This window comes from Pseudophryne corroboree, chromosome 8 (genome assembly GCF_028390025.1).
Source record: "Pseudophryne corroboree isolate aPseCor3 chromosome 8, aPseCor3.hap2, whole genome shotgun sequence".
Lineage (NCBI taxonomy): Eukaryota > Metazoa > Chordata > Amphibia > Anura > Myobatrachidae > Pseudophryne > Pseudophryne corroboree.
In genome coordinates this window covers 376,244,074-376,258,695 of record NC_086451.1, presented here as the reverse complement: position 1 = coordinate 376,258,695, position 14,622 = coordinate 376,244,074, and the positions used below count along the sequence as shown (strand labels likewise).

The following is a 14,622-nucleotide window of genomic DNA, read 5'->3' as shown; positions in this document are numbered from 1 at the left end:
CCTGGTCTATCCCCAGTAGCATATTGGACATGCGAGGAGAAGAGAAGTCTATGCTGGGTTTTCCCCCACAGGTAATCCTTCCATTCACCCTGCGCATGGAGACACACCAACTTAGAGGCGTCCAAGCCATCCCGCACATACGTCACCTCTGAAGCAACCACCCGGGCCTCCAATTCAGACTCATGTTTTTTAAAGGAGGATTTAAGACTCCCCACCCGTTTAATCAATGTTCCTCTCAAGAAAGCCTTGAAAGTGTCCCATAGCAGAGTCACGTCCGAGGTGTCATCATGCATAACAAGAATTCTAACCAGCTAGCCTCCAATTCGGATCCCTCACCCATATGCGTCAGCCAAAAGGGATTAAATTTCCACACTGCTTGGCCTCGCTGACAGTTTAAGTCAATATGTAACGATATAGGGGAGTGATCCGAGATACCCCTAGTCTCATATTTGACACTTTGAACTTTGGGCAAAAGCTCCCGGGACAGAAGAGCCAGATCTATCCTAGAGAAGGAAGAGTGAGAGCATGAAAAGCATGAGTATTGCCTCAAATCAGGATTCCTCAATCTCCAGGGGTCAATCAGACCCAACTCCGAAACAGTGTCTGCAAATGGGGAATGCTTGGGCCGTGGATTGGAGGACGCCCCGGACAACCTATCCAACTCGTGATTTAAAACGTTGTTGAAGTCCCCCATACAGATAACAGTTATCCCAGGGGAAGCGGCCATAAAGGCAGACGCCTTTTTAAGAACGTCGTGCGAGTATGGAGGGGGCACATACACAGCCAGCAATAACAGGGGGACTGAGTTAATTCTGCACTTGAGAAATACATATCTACCCCATTGATCCGTTTGCACAGAATCAAGCGCAAAGGGGACAGACTTCCTAATTAGGATCGACACTCCCCGGGACGCTGCAGTATACATAGAATGGTAAGCACAGCCCACCCATGGTTTTTTAAGGGACATAATCTTGGTACCCAGTAAGTGGGTTTCCATCAGGCAAATAATATCCGAAGCATAAATCTTAATCTGTCGAAGGATCAAGGAGCGTTTAATTTTGTCATTGATCCCCCGCACGTTCCACGACAGTAACTTAACCAAAGCCATAGCAGAGCATAGTTGTAATATTGCAGAGCGCCCGTGGCCAGCCACCGCCAGTGAACATCAAAGAAGATATGCCCGCAATTAGTTGCAACATAGACCTAGCGGAAATAAGCACATTGCACAGCAAAAGATAAAAACACATCAATACTAACAGTCTAAAGTAACCCCCACCCCCACCCCGTATACCACCTACAACTAGCAGCATACCTGGTTCCCTAACAAGAAAACACCCTAAATACTAACAATAACAGCTAAGGCAGAGAGCACCGTAACATACTCCGCCAATACCAACCAAGATCAAATTTCTATATCCACCAAAGGGGCCAAGAATATAATGAACTTAAGACAGGAGAATCCCCCAGCTAAACTCAAAACAAAACCAATCCCCCCCTGGGCCGTTACACCCACCCCAACTGAATAACCGTCTACCCCTTAAAGACTTTATGGCAGAGCAATCACCGAGAGCCTAAGGCCCAAGATCAGCGTAGAGGCAACGTCTAACAGTCGCCCGTCTCCACAGAGCCGTCCACTCCCAGTGAAGGCCCATAAGGGCTGCAGAAAGCCCTAACATGAGCAACATAGCAGCACAAGACAAATAGTAGCGTATGGACTAGCTGAGGAAACACATACAGGATTGCAACCAGCGGCCACCGCTCCCCAAGCCGGAAAGCGTCTATCCAGCCAAACTGACATCTCGCAGGGAGTCACAAACAACATATCTACAAACAACTATACATCCTTCCCAAGCCAATATAATCATAACATAGCAGGCATAAAAGAAACAGTATACTTGCAAGTAGAGAGAACAAATGCATAAGTTCAATCAGCGGCTAATGCCCGCCGTGCCGGAAAGCGTCCGTCCAGCCACACTGATGCTTCACGAGGGGTCATGAAGAATTTTGTTTCACCATCCGAGACCACCCGCAGTTTAGACGGAAAGAGCATGGCATAGGGGATATTCAGTTCACGCAGCCTGCGCTTCACAGGGACAAACTGAGCTCTGTCCTTTTGGACGTCGACAGCAAAATCCGGAAAAACTGAAACCGGGGAACCGTTCCACTTAAGGGGACCCCTAGTGCGGGCCAGTCTCAGAATCACATCTCTATCCCGATAGTGAAGGAGTTTGGCAATAAACGTACGAGGAGGCGCCCCTGGAGGTAACGGGCGCATCGGGACCCTATGGGCTCGTTCCACTGCAAAGTGTGAGGTGAACTCCTCCGGTCCAAACGCATCCAGCAGCCACCGTTCAAGAAATTTTTCTGGGGAGGCACCCTCCTCTTTTTCCGGGAGTCCGACGAAACGGACTTTGTTTCGCCGCAATCTCCCCTCCATATCGGTCATCTTTTTATGTACCTCCATCATCTGAGACTCCAGAGCAGAGGTGCGTCTACCGAGAGGCGTAATCGCGTCTTCCAGCGTGGAGGTGCGCGTCTCAACTTCACCGACCCTCTCTCGCACCCGCTGAAGGTCTTGGTGTATAATGGATAAGTCCGCCTGGACCTGACCGATCCTGTCGGCCAAGCGGGCTTCACTGGCCGTAACCGCATCCAGCACCTTTTGCAAAGCAGCATCGGTGGCCTCCACAGATGAGGAGCTAGCTGACGGAGAAGGCGGTGCCGTAGTAGACCGCACCTCCCCCCCCTGTTGGGACCGTGTCGGCGGATTTCTGGCATACTTCTCTAACTTTGCCGCAGCCGCGGCAGACTGATGCGGTTTGACCATTATAGCCGAGCGGACGGCAGGGAGCAAGAAGTATAGAAAATAGTATATCAAGAGCTGTCCAGGGGCGGCCAATGAAGAATTCAATGTAGTATATCAGGATTGTCCAGTCGCTGCCTGCAGGTAAGTGTAGTATATCAAAACTGACCAGTGAACATGTATGATATCGGAAGAATCAGCCTCTGTCAGCACAGAATGAACAAATGCAACAGGATATAGAAATATTTTTACTCCCCCCTCAGCATATGGGGCGCATGCAGCATAGAACTGGATTAAATTAATTATGTCCTGTGGAGCTGAAACTGTTCAACACTGAGGCCCTCCAAGGGTTAATATCACACTGTTCCCCGTCCCTGTTTGGAGCAGAGCTCAGCAGGGCAGCAGTTATATCATGGGGAGGGCACAGGCACTTATAACATTCAGCCGTGCCGTGCACCTCCTCCCCAGCAGTAGGACACAGGATGTCAGTGCAGGAGACGGAGGGTACAGGCTGGGGCCGCCGGAGAGATCAAGGAGAACGGCAGCGGGTCACGTGACGGCGGCGCGGCCGTGGACCGCCCGCAGATGCTCCCAGGCAGAGACAGGAGCAACGGAGGAGAGGCGCCCGCCACAGTCTCCACAACGGCGGCAGAAGGAAAGCCGCGGACCCGGGTGTGAGCAGCGCTCAAGACTGGAGCCGGATGCAGACACTCAACGAAGGCACCAGGATGGCGGCGTCCCACGTGTTCCAGCAGGCTCGGGCCCCGGCACACCAGAATCACTCTGCTGGAGCGGATAGCGGGCAGACGGGTCCCAAAGTGGCACAGGGGCACCTCCACACTGTACTGCAGGTATTGGGGTGCACTGCAGGCCCAGGGGGGGACACAGGATGGTAGATAAGGATGAGGTAGCTGGAGAGACACACAGCCTGTGTGCTACTCCATGTCTGTCGAAGCCACGCCCCTCACAAATATGTTTTTTACTTGAATCTTTATGTTACTATGCTTTGTTAGGCATTAATATTTTGACAAACAGTGACCACGTGGCCTAATGGATAAGGCGTCTGACTTCGGATCAGAAGATTGAGGGTTTCGAGTCCCTTCGTGGTCATTGGGTTCAATGTTATTTGTTTATACTGTATTTTTTTCATTAAGATGAAATATTTTGTAAGGAATATAATAATGAAATCAGAACAAACACAGCTCAAAGTAAAATATCTCAAAACCTTTGTTCTTTAAACTATTTAGCAAACTGTGCAGATTGCACAGCAGTCAATGTATCTTTAAGTTGATTTAAGGTTTCTCAAAATTCTAGGCTTGGGTATTGTGGAATACTAAACATTATTATTTTCTTTCAGAATCAATAACTAAAATTATTGTTGGATCAAAGTTTGTCATCTAGGTGTATATATTTTTACATAAAGATAACATCTTATGTTTGGATTTTAATAATGAAATCAGATCAAACATGATTGAAAGTGAAGAATCTCTAACCCTTTGGTCTTTAAACTATTCAGTAAACTTTGTAGATTGCACATCAACCATTAAATATATTTCTCAGTTTGTTTAAGGTTTCTCAAACTTCTTGAATGGGGTATTGTAGAATACTAAACAATATAAGTTTTATTTAGAATTAATAATTGAAATTATTGTTGGATTAAAGTTTGTCATCTGAGTGTAAGATTATCCAAAACAGTTGTCTCAAAGAAAAAAACAAATGTTTTTTACTTGAATCTTTATGTTATTATACTTTCTTAGGCATTAAGAAATTGACAAACAGTGACCACGTGGCCTAATGGATAAGGCATCTGACTTCGGATCAGAAGATTGAGGGTTCGAGTCCTTTCGTGGTCATTGCATTCAATGTTATTTGTTTATACTGTATTTTTTCATAAAGATGAAATATTTTGTAAGGAATATAATAATTAAATCAGAACAAACACAGCTCAAAGAAAAATATCTCAAAACCTTTGTTCTTTAAACTATTTAGCAAACTTTGTAGATTGCACAGCAGTCAATATATCTATAAGTTGATTTAAGGTTTCTCAAAATTCTAGACTTGGGTATTGTGGAATACTAAACATTAATATTTTCTTTCAGAATCAATAACTAAAATTATTGTTGGATCAAAGTTTGTCATCTAGGTGTATATATTTTTACATAAAGATAACATCTTATGTTTGGATTTTAATAATGAAATCAGATCAAACATGATTGAAAGTGAAGAATCTCTAACCCTTTGGTCTTTAAACTATTCAGTAAACTTTGTAGATTGCACATCAACCATTAAATATATTTCTCAGTTTGTTTAAGGTTTCTCAAACTTCTTGAATGGGGTATTGTAGAATACTAAACAATATTAGTTTTATTCAGAATTAATAATTGAAATTATTGTTGGATTAAAGTTTGTCATCTGAGTGTAAGATTATCCAAAACAGTTGTCTCAAAGAAAAAAACAAATATGTTTTTTACTTGAATCTTTATGTTACTATACTTTCTTAGGCATTGATATATTGACAAAGAGTGACCACGTGGCCTAATGGATAAGGCGTCTGACTTCGGATCAGAAGATTGAGAGTTCGAGTCCCTTCGTGGTCATTACATTCAATGTTATTTGTTTATACTGTATTTTTTTCATTAAGATTAAATAATTTGTAAGGAATATAATAATGAAATCAGAACAAACACAGCTCAAAGTAAAATATCTCAAAACCTTTGTTCTTTAAACTATTTAGCAAACTTTGTAGATTGCACAGCAGTCAATGTATCTTTAAGTTGATTTAAGGTTTCTCAAAATTCTAGGTTTGGGTATTGTGGAATACTAAACATTATTATTTTCTTTCAGAATCAATAACTAAAATTGTTGTTGGATCAAAGTTTGTCATCTGAGTGTAAGATTATCCAAAACAGTTGTCTCAAAGAAACAAAACAAATATGTTTTTTACATGAATCTTTATATTACTATACTTTCTTAGGCGTTAATCTTTGGACAGACATTGACCACGTGGCCTAATGGATAAGGCGTCTGACTTCGGATCAGAAGATTGAGGGTTCGAGTCCCTTCGTTGTCATTGCATTCAATGTTATTTGTTTATACTGTGTTTTTTCATTAAGATGAAATATTTTGTAAGGAATATAATAATGAAATCAGAACAAACACAGCTCAAAGTTAAATATCTCAAAACCTTTGTTCTTTAAACTATTTAGCAAACTTTGTAGATTGCACAGCAGTCAATATATCTATAAGTTGATTTAAGGTTTCTCAAAATTCTAGGCTTGGGTATTGTGGAATACTAAACATTATTATTTTCTTTCAGAATCAATAACTAACATTATTGTTGGATCAAAGTTTGTCATCTAGGTGTATATATTTTTACATAAAGATAACATCTTATGTTTGGATTTTAATAATGAAATCAGATCAAACATGATTCAAAGTGAAGAATCTCTAACCCTTTGGTCTTTAAACTATTCAGTAAACTTTGTAGATTGCACATCAACCATTAAATATATTTCTCAGTTTGTTTAAGGTTTCTCAAACTTCTTGAATGGGGTATTGTAGAATACTAAACAATATTAGTTTTATTCAGAATTAATAATTGAAATTATTGTTGCATTAAAGTTTGTCATCTGAATGTAAGATTATCCAAAACAGTTGTCTCAAAGAAAAAAACAAATATGTTTTTTACTTGAATCTTTATGTTACTATACTATCTTAGGCATTGATATATTGACAAAGAGTGACCACGTGGCCTAATGGATAAGGCGTCTGACTTCGGATCAGAAGATTGAGGGTTTGAGTCCCTTCGTGGTCATTGGATTCAATGTTATTTGTTTATACTGTATTTTTTTCATTAAGATGAAATATTTTGTAAGGAATATAATAATGAAATCAGAACAAACACAGCTCAAAGTAAAATATCTCAAAACCTTTGTTCTTTAAACTATTTAGCAAACTTTGTAGATTGCACAGCAGTCAATGTATCTTTAAGTTGATTTTAGGTTTCTCAAAATTCTAGGCTTGGGTATTGTGGAATACTAAACATTATTATTTTCTTTCAGAATCAATAACTAAAATTATTGTTGGATCAAAGTTTGTCATCTAGGTGTATATATTTTTACATAAAGATAACATCTTATGTTTGGATTTTAATAATGAAATCAGATCAAACATGATTCAAAGTGAAGAATCTCTAACCCTTTGGTCTTTAAACTATTCAGTAAACTTTGTAGATTGCACATCAACCATTAAATATATTTCTCAGTTTGTTTAAGGTTTCTAAAACTTCTTGAATGGGGTATTGTAGAATACTAAACAATATTAGTTTTATTCAGAATTAATAATTGAAATTATTGTTGCATTAAAGTTTGTCATCTGAGTGTAAGATTATCCAAAACAGTTGTCTCAAAGAAAAAAACAAATATGTTTTTTACTTGAATCTTTATGTTACTATACTATCTTAGGCATTGATATATTGACAAAGAGTGACCACGTGGCCTAATGGATAAGGCGTCTGACTTCGGATCAGAAGATTGAGGGTTCGAGTCCCTTCGTGGTCATTGGATTCAGTGTTGTTTGTTTATACTGTATTTTTTTCATTAAGATGAAATATTTTGTAAGGAATATAATAATGAAATCAGAACAAACACAGCTCAAAGTAAAAAATCTGAAAACCTTTGTTCTTTAAACTATTTAGCAAACTTTGTAGATTGCACAGCAGTCAATGTATCTTTAAGTTGATTTAAGATTTCTCAAAATTCTAGGCTTGGGTATTGTGGAATACTAAACATTATTATATTCTTTCAGAATCAATAACTAAAATTATTGTTGGATCAAAGTTTGTCATCTAGGTGTATATATTTTTATATAAAGATAACATCTTATGTTTGGATTTTAATAATGAAATCAGATCAAACATGATTCAAAGTGAATAATCTCTAACCCTTTGGTCTTTAAACTATTCAGTAAACTTTGTAGATTGCACATCAACCATTAAATATATTTCTCAGTTTGTTTAAGGTTTCTCAAACTTCTTGAATGGGGTATTGTAGAATACTAAACAATATTAGTTTTATTCAGAATTAATAATTAAAATTATTGTTGGATTAAAGTTTGTCATCTGAGTGTAAGATTATCCAAAACAGTTGTCTCAAAGAAAAAAACAAATATGTTTTTTACTTGAATCTTTATGTTACTATACTTTCTTAGGCATTAATATATTGACAAACAGTGACCACGTGGCCTAATGGATAAGGTGTCTGACTTTGCATCAGAAGATTGAGGGTTTGAGTCCCTTCGTGGTCATTGCATTCAATGTTATTTGTTTATACTGTATTTTTTTTCATTAAGATTAAATATTTTGTAAGGAATATAATAATGAAATTAGAACAAACACAGCTCAAAGTAAAATATCTGAAAACCTTTGTTCTTTAAACTATTTAGCAAACTTTGTAGATTGCACAGCAGTCAATGTATCTTTAAGTTGATTTAAGGTTTCTCAAAATTCTAGGCTTGAGTATTGTGGAATACTAAACATTATTATTTTCTTTCAGAATCAATAACTAAAATTATTGTTGGATTAAAGTTTGTCATCTAGGTGTATATATTTTTACATAAAGATAACATCTTATGTTTGGATTATAATAATGAAATCAGATCAAACATGATTCAAACTAAAGAATCTCTAACCCTTTGGTCTTTAAACTATTCAGTAAACTTTGTAGATTGCACATCAACCATTAAATATATTTCTCAGTTTGTTTAAGGTTTCTCAAACTTCTTGAATGGGGTATTGTAGAATACTAAACAATATTAGTTTTATTCAGAATTAATAATTGAAATTATTGTTGGATTAAAGTTTGTCATCTGAGTGTAAGATTATCCAATACAGTTGTCTCAAAGAAACAAAACAAATATGTTTTTTACTTGAATCTTTTTATTACTATACTTTTTTAGGCGTTAATCTTTGGACAGACATTGACCACGTGGCCTAATGGATAAGGCGTCTGACTTCGGATCAGAAGATTGAGGGTTCAAGTCCTTTCGTGGTCATTGCATTCAATGTTATTTGTTTATACTATATTTTTTTCATTAAGATGAAATATTTTGTAAGGAATATAATAATGAAATCAGAACAAACACAGCTCAAAGTAAAATATCTCAAAACCTTTGTTCTTTAAACTATTTAGCAAACTTTGTAGATTGCACAGCAGTCAATGTATCTTTATGTTGATTTAAGGTTTCTCAAAATTCTAGGCTTGGGTATTGTGGAATACTAAACATTATTATTTTCTTTCAGAATCAATAACTAAAATTATTGTTGGATCAAAGTTTGTCATCTAGGTGTATATATTTTTAGATAAAGATAACATCTTATGTTTGGATTTTAATAATGAAATCAGATCAAACATGATTCAAAGTGAAGAATCTCTAACCCTTTGGTCTTTAAACTATTCAGTAAACTTTGTAGATTGCACATCAACCATTAAATATATTTCTCAGTTTGTTTAAGGTTTCTCAAACTTCTTGAATGGGGTATTGTAAAATACTAAACAATATTAGTTTATTCAGAATTAATAATTGAAATTATTGTTGGATTAAAGTTTGTCATCTGAGTGTAAGATTATCCAAAACAGTTGTCTCAAAGAAACAAAACAAATATGTTTTTTATTTGTATCTTTATGTTACTATACTTTCTTAGGCGTTAATCTTTGGACAGACATTGACCAGGTTGCCTAATGGATAAGGCGTCTGACTTCGGCTCAGAAGATTGATGGTTCGAGTTCCTTCGTGGTCATTGCATTCAATGTTATTTGTTTATACTGTATTTTTTTCCTTAAGATGAAATATTTTGTAAGGAATATAATAATGAAATCAGAACAAACACAGCTCAAAGTAAAATAGCTCAAAGTAAAATATCTCAAAACCTTTGTTCTTTAAACTATTTAGCAAACTTTGTAGATTGCACAGCAGTCAATGTATCTTTAAGTTGATTTAAGGTTTCTCAAAATTCTAGGCTTGGGTATTGTGGAATACTAAACATTATTATTTTCTTTCAGAATCAATAACTAAAATTATTGTTGGATCAAAGTTTGTCATCTAGGTGTATATATTTTTACATAAAGATAACATCTTATGTTTGGATTTTAATAATGAAATCAGATCAAACATGATTCAAAGTGAAGAATCTCTAACCCTTTGGTCTTTAAACTATTCAGTAAACTTTGTAGATTGCACATCAACCATTAAATATATTTCTCAGTTTGTTTAAGGTTTCTCAAACTTCTTGAATGGGGTATTGTAGAATACTAAACAATATTAGTTTTATTCAGAATTAATAATTGAAATTATTGTTGGATTAAAGTTTGTCATCTGAGTGTAAGATTATCCAAAACAGTTGTCTCAAAGAAAAAAACAAATATGTTTTTTACTTGAATCTTTATGTTACTATACTTTCTTAGGCATTAATATATTGACAAACAGTGACCACCTTGCCTAATGAATAAGGCGTCTGACTTCGGATCAGAAGATTGAGGATTCGAGTCCCTTCGTGGTCATTGGATTCAATGTTATTTGTTTATACTGTATTTTTTTCATTAAGATGAAATATTTTGTAAGGAATATAATAATGAAATCAGAACAAACACAGCTCAAAGTAAAATATCTCAAAACCTTTGTTCTTTAAACTATCTAGCAAACTTTGTAGATTGCACAGCAGTCAATGTATCTTTAAGTTGATTTAAGGTTTCTCAAAATTCTACGTTTGGATATTGTGGAATACTAAACATTATTATTTTCTTTCAGAATCAATAACTAAAATTATTGTTGGATCAAAGTTTGTCATCTAGGTGTATATATTTTTATATAAAGATAACATCTTATGTTTGGATTTTAATAATGAAATCAGATCAAACATGATTCAAAGTGAAGAATCTCTAACCCTTTGGTCTTTAAACTATTCAGTAAACTTTGTAGATTGCACATCAACCATTAAATATATTTCTCAGTTTGTTTAAGGTTTCTCAAACTTCTTGAATGGGGTATTGTAGAATACTAAACAATATTAGTTTTATTCAGAATTAATAATTAAAATTATTGTTGGATTAAAGTTTGTCATCTGAGTGTAAGATTATCCAAAACAGTTGTCTCAAAGAAAAAAACAAATATGTTTTTTACTTGAATCTTTATGTTACTATACTTTCTTAGGCATTAATATATTGACAAACAGTGACCACGTGGCCTAATGGATAAGGTGTCTGACTTTGCATCAGAAGATTGAGGGTTCGAGTCCCTTTGTGGTCATTGCATTCAATGTTATTTGTTTATACTGTATTTTTTTTCATTAAGATTAAATATTTTGTAAGGAATATAATAATGAAATTAGAACAAACACAGCTCAAAGTAAAATATCTGAAAACCTTTGTTCTTTAAACTATTTAGCAAACTTTGTAGATTGCACAGCAGTCAATGTATCTTTAAGTTGATTTAAGGTTTCTCAAAATTCTAGGCTTGGGTATTGTGGAATACTAAACATTATTATTTTCTTTCAGAATCAATAACTAAAATTATTGTTGGATTAAAGTTTGTCATCTAGGTGTATATATTTTTACATAAAGATAACATCTTATGTTTGGATTATAATAATGAAATCAGATCAAACATGATTCAAACTAAAGAATCTCTAACCTTTTGGTCTTTAAACTATTCAGTAAACTTTGTAGAAGGCACATCAACCATTAAATGTATTTCTGTTTGTTTAAGGTTTCTCAAACTTCTTGAATGGGGTATTGTAGAATACTAAACAATATTAGTTTTATTCAGAATTAATAATTGAAATTATTGTTGGATTAAAGTTTGTCATCTGAGTGTAAGATTATCCAATACAGTTGTCTCAAAGAAACAAAACAAATATGTTTTTTACTTGAATCTTTTTATTACTATACTTTTTTAGACGTTAATCTTTGGACAGACATTGACCACTTGGCCTAATGGATAAGGCGTCTGACTTCGGATCAGAAGATTGAGGGTTCAAGTCCCTTCGTGGTCATTGCATTCAATGTTATTTGTTTATACTATATTTTTTTCATTAAGATGAAATATTTTGTAAGGAATATAATAATGAAATCAGAACAAACACAGCTCAAAGTAAAATATCTCAAAACCTTTGTTCTTTAAACTATTTAGCAAACTTTGTAGATTGCACAGCAGTCAATGTGTCTTTATGTTGATTTAAGGTTTCTCAAAATTCTAGGCTTGGGTATTGTGGAATACTAAACATTATTTTCTTTCAAAATCAATAACTAAAATTATTGTTGGATCAAAGTTTGTCATCTAGGTGTATATATTTTTAGATAAAGATAACATCTTATGTTTGGATTTTAATAATGAAATCAGATCAAACATGATTCAAAGTGAAGAATCTCTAACCCTTTGGTCTTTAAACTATTCAGTAAACTTTGTAGATTGCACATCAACCATTAAATATATTTCTCAGTTTGTTTAAGGTTTCTCAAACTTCTTGAATGGGGTATTGTAAAATACTAAACAATATTAGTTTATTCAGAATTAATAATTGAAATTATTGTTGGATTAAAGTTTGTCATCTGAGTGTAAGATTATCCAAAACAGTTGTCTCAAAGAAACAAAACAAATATGTTTTTTATTTGTATCTTTATGTTACTATACTTTCTTAGGCGTTAATCTTTGGACAGACATTGACCAGGTTGCCTAATGGATAAGGCGTCTGACTTCGGCTCAGAAGATTGATGGTTCGAGTTCCTTCGTGGTCATTGCATTCAATGTTATTTGTTTATACTGTATTTTTTTCCTTAAGATGAAATATTTTGTAAGGAATATAATAATGAAATCAGAACAAACACAGCTCAAAGTAAAATAGCTCAAAGTAAAATATCTCAAAACCTTTGTTCTTTAAACTATTTAGCAAACTTTGTAGATTGCACAGCAGTCAATGTATCTTTAAGTTGATTTAAGGTTTCTCAAAATTCTAGGCTTGGGTATTGTGGAATACTAAACATTATTATTTTCTTTCAGAATCAATAACTAAAATTATTGTTGGATCAAAGTTTGTCATCTAGGTGTATATATTTTTACATAAAGATAACATCTTATGTTTGGATTTTAATAATGAAATCAGATCAAACATGATTCAAAGTGAAGAATCTCTAACCCTTTGGTCTTTAAACTAGTCAGTAAACTTTGTAGATTGCACATCAACCATTAAATATATTTCTCAGTTTGTTTAAGGTTTCTCAAACTTCTTGAATGGGGTATTGTAGAATACTAAACAATATTAGTTTTATTCAGAATTAATTATTGAAATTATTGTTGGATTAAAGTTTGTCATCTGAGTGTAAGATTATCCAAAACAGTTGTCTCAAAGAAAAAAACAAATATGTTTTTTACTTGAATCTTTATGTTACTATACTTTCTTAGGCATTAATATATTGACAAACAGTGACCACCTTGCCTAATGAATAAGGCATCTGACTTCGGATCAGAAGATTGAGGATTCGAGTCCCTTCGTGGTCATTGGATTCAATGTTATTTGTTTATACTGTATTTTTTTCATTAAGATGAAATATTTTGTAAGGAATATAATAATGAAATCAGAACAAACACAGCTCAAAGTAAAATATCTCAAAACCTTTGTTCTTTAAACTATCTAGCAAACTTTGTAGATTGCACAGCAGTCAATGTATCTTTAAGTTGATTTAAGGTTTCTCAAAATTCTAGGTTTGGGTATTGTGGAATACTAAACATTATTATTTTCTTTCAGAATCAATAACTAAAATTGTTGTTGGATCAAAGTTTGTCATCTGAGTGTAAGATTATCCAAAACAGTTGTCTCAAAGAAACAAAACAAATATGTTTTTTACATGAATCTTTATATTACTATACTTTCTTAGGCGTTAATCTTTGGACAGACATTGACCACGTGGCCTAATGGATAAGGCGTTTGACTTCGGATCAGAAGATTGAGGGTTCGAGTCCCTTCGTTGTCATTGCATTCAATGTTATTTGTTTATACTGTGTTTTTTCATTAAGATGAAATATTTTGTAAGGAATATAATAATGAAATCAGAACAAACACAGCTCAAAGTTAAATATCTCAAAACCTTTGTTCTTTAAACTATTTAGCAAACTTTGTAGATTGCACAGCAGTCAATATATCTATAAGTTGATTTAAGGTTTCTCAAAATTCTAGGCTTGGGTATTGTGGAATACTAAACATTATTATTTTCTTTCAGAATCAATAACTAACATTATTGTTGGATCAAAGTTTGTCATCTAGGTGTATATATTTTTACATAAAGATAACATCTTATGTTTGGATTTTAATAATGAAATCAGATCAAACATGATTCAAAGTGAAGAATCTCTAACCCTTTGGTCTTTAAACTATTCAGTAAACTTTGTAGATTGCACATCAACCATTAAATATATTTCTCAGTTTGTTTAAGGTTTCTCAAACTTCTTGAATGGGGTATTGTAGAATACTAAACAATATTAGTTTTATTCAGAATTAATAATTGAAATTATTGTTGCATTAAAGTTTGTCATCTGAATGTAAGATTATCCAAAACAGTTGTCTCAAAGAAAAAAACAAATATGTTTTTTACTTGAATCTTTATGTTACTATACTATCTTAGGCATTGATATATTGACAAAGAGTGACCACGTGGCCTAATGGATAAGGCGTCTGACTTCGGATCAGAAGATTGAGGGTTTGAGTCCCTTCGTGGTCATTGGATTCAATGTTATTTGTTTATACTGTATTTTTTTCATTAAGATGAAATATT

General features: G+C 34.4%; 12 non-coding genes across 12 annotated transcripts; all 12 read left to right on the top strand.

The window, feature by feature from the left end:
• Positions 1-3,839: 3,839 nt before the first annotated feature.
• Positions 3,840-3,913, top strand: TRNAR-UCG (transfer RNA arginine (anticodon UCG)). The gene has a single exon. It is a non-coding gene; the product is annotated as a tRNA-Arg (tRNA).
• A 670-nt stretch (positions 3,914-4,583) lies between these two features.
• Positions 4,584-4,656, top strand: TRNAR-UCG (transfer RNA arginine (anticodon UCG)). The gene has a single exon. It is a non-coding gene; the product is annotated as a tRNA-Arg (tRNA).
• A 671-nt stretch (positions 4,657-5,327) lies between these two features.
• TRNAR-UCG (transfer RNA arginine (anticodon UCG)) lies at positions 5,328-5,400 on the top strand. Its single transcript has one exon. It is a non-coding gene; the product is annotated as a tRNA-Arg (tRNA).
• Positions 5,401-5,800: 400 nt separating this feature from the next.
• TRNAR-UCG (transfer RNA arginine (anticodon UCG)) lies at positions 5,801-5,873 on the top strand. Its single transcript has one exon. It is a non-coding gene; the product is annotated as a tRNA-Arg (tRNA).
• A 671-nt stretch (positions 5,874-6,544) lies between these two features.
• On the top strand, positions 6,545-6,617 carry TRNAR-UCG (transfer RNA arginine (anticodon UCG)). The gene has a single exon. It is a non-coding gene; the product is annotated as a tRNA-Arg (tRNA).
• Positions 6,618-7,289: 672 nt separating this feature from the next.
• Positions 7,290-7,362, top strand: TRNAR-UCG (transfer RNA arginine (anticodon UCG)). The gene has a single exon. It is a non-coding gene; the product is annotated as a tRNA-Arg (tRNA).
• Positions 7,363-8,034: 672 nt separating this feature from the next.
• Positions 8,035-8,107, top strand: TRNAQ-UUG (transfer RNA glutamine (anticodon UUG)). The gene has a single exon. It is a non-coding gene; the product is annotated as a tRNA-Gln (tRNA).
• Positions 8,108-8,781: 674 nt separating this feature from the next.
• Positions 8,782-8,854, top strand: TRNAR-UCG (transfer RNA arginine (anticodon UCG)). Its single transcript has one exon. It is a non-coding gene; the product is annotated as a tRNA-Arg (tRNA).
• A 2,177-nt stretch (positions 8,855-11,031) lies between these two features.
• TRNAQ-UUG (transfer RNA glutamine (anticodon UUG)) lies at positions 11,032-11,104 on the top strand. The gene has a single exon. It is a non-coding gene; the product is annotated as a tRNA-Gln (tRNA).
• Positions 11,105-11,776: 672 nt separating this feature from the next.
• Positions 11,777-11,849, top strand: TRNAR-UCG (transfer RNA arginine (anticodon UCG)). Its single transcript has one exon. It is a non-coding gene; the product is annotated as a tRNA-Arg (tRNA).
• A 1,902-nt stretch (positions 11,850-13,751) lies between these two features.
• TRNAR-UCG (transfer RNA arginine (anticodon UCG)) lies at positions 13,752-13,824 on the top strand. Its single transcript has one exon. It is a non-coding gene; the product is annotated as a tRNA-Arg (tRNA).
• Positions 13,825-14,495: 671 nt separating this feature from the next.
• On the top strand, positions 14,496-14,568 carry TRNAR-UCG (transfer RNA arginine (anticodon UCG)). The gene has a single exon. It is a non-coding gene; the product is annotated as a tRNA-Arg (tRNA).
• The last annotated feature ends 54 nt before the right edge of the window (positions 14,569-14,622 follow it).